A 7,877-nucleotide genomic window follows, 5' to 3' on the forward strand; every position below is an offset into this window, starting at 1 on the left:
TCAGAATGAGAGCTCGGACCGGACTGGTGTCTCTGGGCAGTGGTGCGTCAGTTTTTAAAACTTGGAAATGCAAAAAGGAGGGGATGAGGCGTGAGATGTGTGTGTTTGGCGGGGCGCCTCACAAATCACATGCAGGATGTCGTGGTTACGAACATGGGTCTCTCTCTGTGTGTGTGTGTGTGTGTGTGTGTGTGTGTATGTGTATCTCAAGTATCTATCATCCAGTTCTTACTGGAATCAGTGCCTCCCACATCCATGAACCGTCAGCAAATTTACATTCATCCTGTTGTTTGTTCAGTTATGGGTCACATCCCCTTACTGTAAGTTCCTCAATCTAGACAAAGTTCCCCTTTTTGGAAAAACAGCACAGCACAGTGAGGATGGACAGTAGCGTGTGCTGGTGGAAAGGGGACTTCCAGCACTGCCCGCACGATTGTGTAAGACATTACATAACGCACGCACACACACACACACACACACACACACACACACACACACACACACACCCCTCCCCCCCCTCCAAATTATGAGTTGATTATTGTCTCCGCCAGGCGATAGCAATTGGGGTGAAGATCAGAGATATACATAGTTAAAAAACATACTCATGCTTGAATGCGTATGTTGGCTATTTGCCTGAGATTGCCGGTATAATCTTGTTTTGGGTTGATTAGTAGGTAAACTAAATTTACTGTATAATTATTTTTAGCATTAAGTTAATTAAAAAATGTAAATAAAATATTAAACCTGTGAGAGTTTTGCCACAATAAGTTGCCAGTTGATGGCCTAACCACCTTGCTGCAGGCACCCTAACACACACAGCACACACACACGCAAGCAAGCGTACAAGCGCACAAGCACGTTGCTTGGCAGAGAAATGTGTAACACTGTGGGTAGCATGGGGAGGGGAGAGGAGGAGAGGAGAGGAGAGAAGAGGAGAGGAGAGGGCAGAGGAGAGGATATTGAAGCACACAAGTGGTCATGGAAACTGTGAACATTCCTTCCATTCATTCATTGTTTATGGCCTGTCAGAATACAAATGGGGATGAAATGGTGCACGCAAGCAGGCTGACTCCACGAACGCACACACATACAGGCACACACACAAACACACATGCACTGAGCTAGCTCAGAGTGTGAAGTGAGGTAGAGGGGTTCAGGAAACAGATGTTTGGTTTAGTAGAGGAACCCTGAAGCCAGCGAGAGAGTAGCTGAGGACACAAGGGAAGTAGCCTCGGAAACCCAGACGTTTTTATTTCCAGGGAGAAAAAAAAAGTCTGGGTCTGAGTCCACTTCAATTCGGCATAGAGTAGCGCAAACATTGCTCACTCTCTGCTGATTTCTGATTGTCTGCACCTTTGTAAAATTGACACACACACGCACACATGTACACACACGCTCCTCTCTCTCTCTGTCGCTCTAAGTAATTAGTCTCATGTCGCGCAGCTGCACATATATTCTCCCGGCGGATCCTGCCGGGAGCTGCCTATGCCATAAAAAGCATAGGTGAGTTCCAGGCTTACAAGGGAAGTGACTCAGGCAGCTACTGCTCGTTGGGGACAATACACTTATAAGGAAGAAAAGAAAGAGACGAGAACTATGAGATATAAATGGTGTTAAAAGGTTATGTAGGGCCTGGCAAAAGTATTTAGTAATGAGCATCAGAGAACATTGTATACATTGTATAATGCATTTCAATGTATGAAAAAGCTACGCTACTGCTTGAGCATGAAGGAAACTAACCAAATGGCATATGTAATGCTGATGCTGATCAAGGGGTGGCATTTAAATATGCTTTGGTTCTCCCGAGGTTAACTATGTGATCTGTTAATTATGAAATTAAAGAAACAGATTATAATCCCTGCAACATTCTAGGAAGACAAACAGTCATGAACTAAGAGTGAACTATTGTTATGAATTCACATAACCATGTATAGATTTCCAGAGTCAGCTAAAATATCCCCCTTGGCCATTAGACCAGATAGCTTGCAAAACAGCATGTAATGGAATAGTGATGAATAGTGCTCTAAGTGCATGTTGCATATTTCTGTAGAAGGCTCGAGGTCGAAAGGTCTTGATCTTAAGAAAACATACTTCCGTTCCTTCCTGTGTAGTATTACTTTTTCCATCTCGTTCTGTACGGTTCGTCTAGCACGTGTCTCAGGTGTCGCTGCTCTCGCATCACTCAAGGGCCCCTGAGCGGCGCATCTGTCGCTGCTATAGGAGACAGGAAACCAGTACCCAGCAAACCGCATGGCGACCTGCTGTTTACCTTTCAGAAGCAAGCACCATAACGAACTCTATGAACCACCTGAAACTTGTTCATGTGTCAATCAATGTGTTTCTCAGAAATAGCTCATGTGACTTATGACCACTGGGCGGATACCAAAATGTTGTCTTTATATACTGCAGTACATACAATAAACGTCAGTTCTGTCATTTTAATCATTCTGACTCTGTGGATCATTCAAAAGGCATTCTCACGGCGCCTCTTTTCTCTAAATCTGGGTTACGGCTGCAGGGATAAAGTTATCCATTTTCTCTTCTACATTTGGGGGCTTCACTCACACCACAGCCGGATGGCGACAGCTGACCAGAGAGAGCACTGACAATTGAATTTCGCTACACGAGGTTAACTATGTGATCTGTTAATTATGAAATTAAAGAAACAGATTATAATCCCTGCAACATTCTAGGAAGACAAACAGTCATGAACTAAGAGTGAACTATATAACTATGTTGTGACGGAACCCATCATATGCAGGAATATGCTGGGGGAAAGGTTACCACAGGCTTGGGGGCAATCACGATGCATGTGCAGCACACCTAAACCTAACCTTAACCCATGTCTAACCAATGACTAGTCTAAACTAAGTATGCACCCCAGCCAGCCAACCTCCAGCCTTTCACCCTCCGGGTGGCACTCCATTTCACATTTGACTGGTTTATATAGGCTACCGGTAAGTCACACACAGTAAATGTATGAATAATGGCTCATACAATAATAATAATGGAGGGCTGTGTGACCGCCCCCTGGAAGGTAAAATCCCCCCGGACAAGTTGGGATCAACAGCAGCCCTCATATGCAACTGTTTGATCCTCATTATGCAAAAAAAATGCAAACACACTAGAGATGTGATCCAGGATAGAGAGTATTAGAGACAACACAGGTGGTGTCCTGGCACCATAATATGGAAAATAAATCTTCAACTAGCTTCAGAGGCCCTTTTGCCTCTGCAGCTAGTTCAGATGATTTGTGTGTGTGTGTGTGTGTGTGTGTGTGTGTGTGTGTGTGTGTGCGTGCATTTGTGTGCATGCGCACCCTTGTGTGTTTACATGGGCCTGTGCTCTGTTCTACCGTTTCAAGTGCCACCCGTTGTGAGGAGGCAAAAGGGCCTCTGAAGCTAGTTGAAGATTCTTTTTCCATATTATGGTGAAAGGACACCTACTGTAGTGTGTTGTCTCTAATAGTCTAGTACAGCATTGCTATTTCTGCAAAAGGAATGATCTTATGATGATGATATTATAAACATCTGTTGTTGAGGAGCCTCAGATGAACAGGGAGGAGCCGGAGACAGACTCCGAGGCTCCGAGACTTGACTGAATAGAATAGTGATTGTGATGGCAGCACTATTCAGTTTTTGTGGTTTTGTTCCCCCGTCGACATGCCGCTGACACGACACTCGGCCCTCTGCCATGTTTATTCTTCGAAACCCCAAGCTCAGGCAACCAGTCAAAAATGGTTATCTACCCCTGTCCCTTCCATCTTTTGCTCAAACATCTGTTCCCAATTGCACTTCTGAACTCTGCTTGCTTGGTTTTTGCGGGAGGGTGAGATTGTGGGCTCGTGAGAGAGAGGGAGAAAACAGGTACAAGGTCAAGGAGACAGGGGTGAGTGAGGGAGGGAGAGAGCCAGAGAGGGGGCTTATTCTTATGTCATACTAGTTATTTTCCACATAGCCTACATGATTGAGTCTTATGCCATAGTAGAGCGTTGTTAGCTCTGACACCATGAAGCATAATTTATGCTCCGTCTAATTCTACAATTGCTATAAAACCTGTGGATAGCCAGTCATTTTGGGCATAAAGAGCTACTATAGGCTTGTGATTCCTGTAGCTGAGCTGATGACTCTTTGGATTTGTTTCGTTATGCAGAACTAAACTGAACGGGTGTGTGTGTGTGTGTGTGTGTGTGTGTGTGTGTGGGGGGGGGGGTTCTTAAAATATTTCTTAGTGGTGGAATTTGTCATGCTTGCTCCGGTTTGGGTTTCTGTGTTGCAGCTGGTGCTTGCAGTTTATTATTTATTTCTTCTGAAGTGCAGGAAAAAAGGGGGCTTTCAACATTGTTTATATTATTTTGTTCATTTTGCTTACAAACCGGATTAAAATGGGATATTTATGACCGAGCAAAAAGCTTGGTGGCAGCAAGGTCTCACTGGGCCATTTTCTTTCGTCAGGTAACTAACTAAACTCTGTTATGACACGACTCAGTGACGACACATTTATCTGCATGAGCATATTGATTGTTATGAATTGTCCATGTACAGCTAATTAAGTCTGTGTACTTGGACAATGTACTTGATATGTTTCACTGCCTGCATTGTACTATATAGATACGTGAGGCATCTGTTAGATGGCGCCAGTAAGGTCAGCCTGGTATGCCAACAGTAAGGTCAGCCTGGTATGCCAACAGTAAGGTCAGCCTGGTATGCCAACAGTAAGGTCAGCCGTGTACATTGTAAGGTCAGCCTTCTACATTATCATGCCACGTTCCTATGTTTCATATAATTTCATATAGTCACTATGATCTAGCACTATATTCCCTGTGTGTGTAATATACTTCAGAATGTATGTGTAACGCATCACTGTGTGTTGGCATATGTTCTCTGCGCCTACGACTCGATGGATCCTCACCCACCAGCCCAAAGATATAGATAGAGACTTCTAGAGGCCTTAGAGATGGCCGACCTTAAAAATGACTACATACATACTACATAAAGCAGAATGCTGACACTGTACATAAACGAAAAATATAAATAAGCTCCTCATCGTAACAACTCGTGCATATCAGATACAGGTGATGGTATTCCTGCTGGGCATTGCTGCCTGACAGGAATATAAATAAGCTCCTCATCGTAACAACTCGTGTAGGCCTATAAGATCTGTCATTATTGGTCTGCCTGTGTAAATAAGCTCTGCCATTATTGGTCTGCCCCTTTCTGTACTAAAGCATTAACCCATTTAGACCTGAGGCCGATTCTAAAAATGTCTTCTAAATCTATTGGGGAATAATTGAGGTATCCATTCACCCAGGTGTCATGCCTGACATGACACCTGAGGGGCATAACATTCAGAATGGAATCCTTGCCAGGTTAACAGTATGTCCTACTCAAGTGTCATATACTCTGATTCATACTCAAGTGTCATATACTCTGATTCATACTCAAGTGTCATATACTCTGGTTCATACTCAAATGTCATAATCATACTCAAATGTCATATACTCTGATTAAATGTCATAATCAAAGGTCCGAACCCTCTTGATGTACTCGGTACCTCACTCAGTACATCACTGTCCTCACATCAGTGTATTGTACTCGGGGCCCCGCTCAGTGTACTGTAAGTACTGGGTCAAGTTAGGACATGCAGGACCGTCTCTGCTGACAGAGTGCACTGGAGGGGAAAGAGCGCCACTGGTGAGTGACGGGCAGAGCAGGCAGAAATAAGAGGGCGAGGGAAGGGGGAAAGGGCCTTCGGAGTCCCTTGGGTCCCTGGGCTCGGCTTTTTCCCGGAATAGGGGCCGCTTGAGGGAGGAGAAGGGAGGTGAAGGAATGTCGCAATCGACAGGGAAGCTTCACCATTGGCCGAATCCGAACAGCAGGGCCATAATCATGGTAAATGATGGATAACAGCTGGGTGTGGATATCATGAAATAACATGAAATAAGAACGGTTATTGGACAAGGGGGTGCCCCGGGTCAGGCCAGACGAGGTGAATGATTCCCCAGAGGAGATTTTATCACTGCTATATAACCTAGATGCAAATTGGGTGAAGTCAGCTAATATGCCAGACTAAACCCAGAGGAACAAGTGCAACTCTGCTCCTGTACGGTTTATCGGCTGCTTGCACAGCTATCCTTTTTCGACACTTGTACTTTTCTATTTGGATTCATCGGTGTACTTTACTTTGTAGTGAAGTATCTCTGGATCTGGTCAGAACATGGTCGTCGGTAAATGAAGCATTCGGACAGGCGTGTAAGTGTGTGGTATGGCGGTCCTCTAACAGCATCTGAGATAGCGACTGGGGCCTCACATTCCATAATCCGAAACACAGCCAAATATGGACCACATACAGTATGTCCAGGCGTATGTAAATGTGTATGTGTGTGATGTCCCGGCGTCATTAGCCGTCGACCTGGGACGTCTCAGTTTTAGCCTTGTTTAAAATATCTCACCCATGTGCTTTACTGTGACTTGACGGATTATGGGCAGGTGTCAATAGATTGATAATCTGGTCTCAGTTTAGGAAGTAGATGGATGGTCTGGTCTCCGTTTAGGACGAGTGCCAATAGATGGGTGGAGTCGTTGGCGTGCGTGTGTGTGTGTGTGCAGTGTGTGTGTGTAATATGTGTGTGTGTGCGCGTGTAATATGTGTGTGTGTGTGTGTGCGTGTGTGTGTGTGCATGCGTCTCACGTGTGTGTGCATGTGTGTCTCACTAATTATTCTACAGTAGGCTACTTATCATTTTGACTTTATCTACTTTATCTCTTTGACTTATTCTCATTTTTGTATTATCTTCAAATAAACCTTTTTGATTAGACCCAATTGTTTTTGCCTCATATCTACTGGAATATTGAGATTCCTCGATAACAGAACTGTTATGGTCCTATAGCCTAAGTAGGCCAACTAACCTACTCATGTGTTTCTGGGAATATTATTGTCCACTCATTGTATATGTCCATGGCAAAAAGGAGAAAACTGTCCACCACAAGCCAAGCATGGCGGTGGCCCCTGATAATGATGTACCGTGCATGTTCAAATCATGTAGCCTAGATACATTACATTATGTTCGACCTTCCACAGACAGCATACGGCTATAAAAATGCAATCCATTATAACTCTGTTGGTTTGTGAGGAGTTGCTGTCGCCCTGTGGACAGAATGAGTAACAGCAGGCACACATGAAGTGAATTGAAAGGCAGCATCCTACATTTGTATGCGGAAACACAAAATAAGAGTGGTTTTACTTAGTTGTTAGGACCTAATAACGTTTCATCACTGACGGCATAGCCTACTCGGTGTATGTCTTTTCAACTGTGAAATGTGTGACGTAAGTTGTGTCAACATTGTTTTTAAGGTGAACATTGACAACTTTGACAAGTATAAGTCAATCACAATGTAACTAATATTGTGTGAATGTCCTTGGGTCAGGAAGTCTTGGTGCTTATACGACTAGGTCATGTTTCATGTACATGTAGTTGGCCTATATATAAGTGTATCGAATCGATTGATTTATTTGTCTTTAGGGTTTAGCGTCATGCTTCCACGGAAGCCAAGACAATATGGACTCAGTGGTGTAAAGTACTAGCTTTGGTCCATAGATCTAATGCCGTTTAGATATAGAGGTTCCAAGCGGAGCTAATGACGTTATGAGCTTTGTTGTGTTGCAGATTACTCTCTTACCCGCAACAGAACACGGTCCAGGTCCACTGACTCGTCCTTTTTGCTGTGTTGCATGCTCATGCTGCCCTTCAGCCATCTGCTGTCACATCATCATTCTCCCTGGAAATAAAAACGTCTGGGTTTCCGAGGCAACATCATCAGCAACACCTGTGGTGGTATTTTAATCATGAAGATTAGTGAGGAACAATTATTATATGA

This window comes from Protomyctophum bolini, assembly GCF_963924005.1.
Source record: "Protomyctophum bolini genome assembly, chromosome: 17".
Taxonomy (NCBI): Eukaryota; Metazoa; Chordata; class Actinopteri; order Myctophiformes; family Myctophidae; genus Protomyctophum; species Protomyctophum bolini.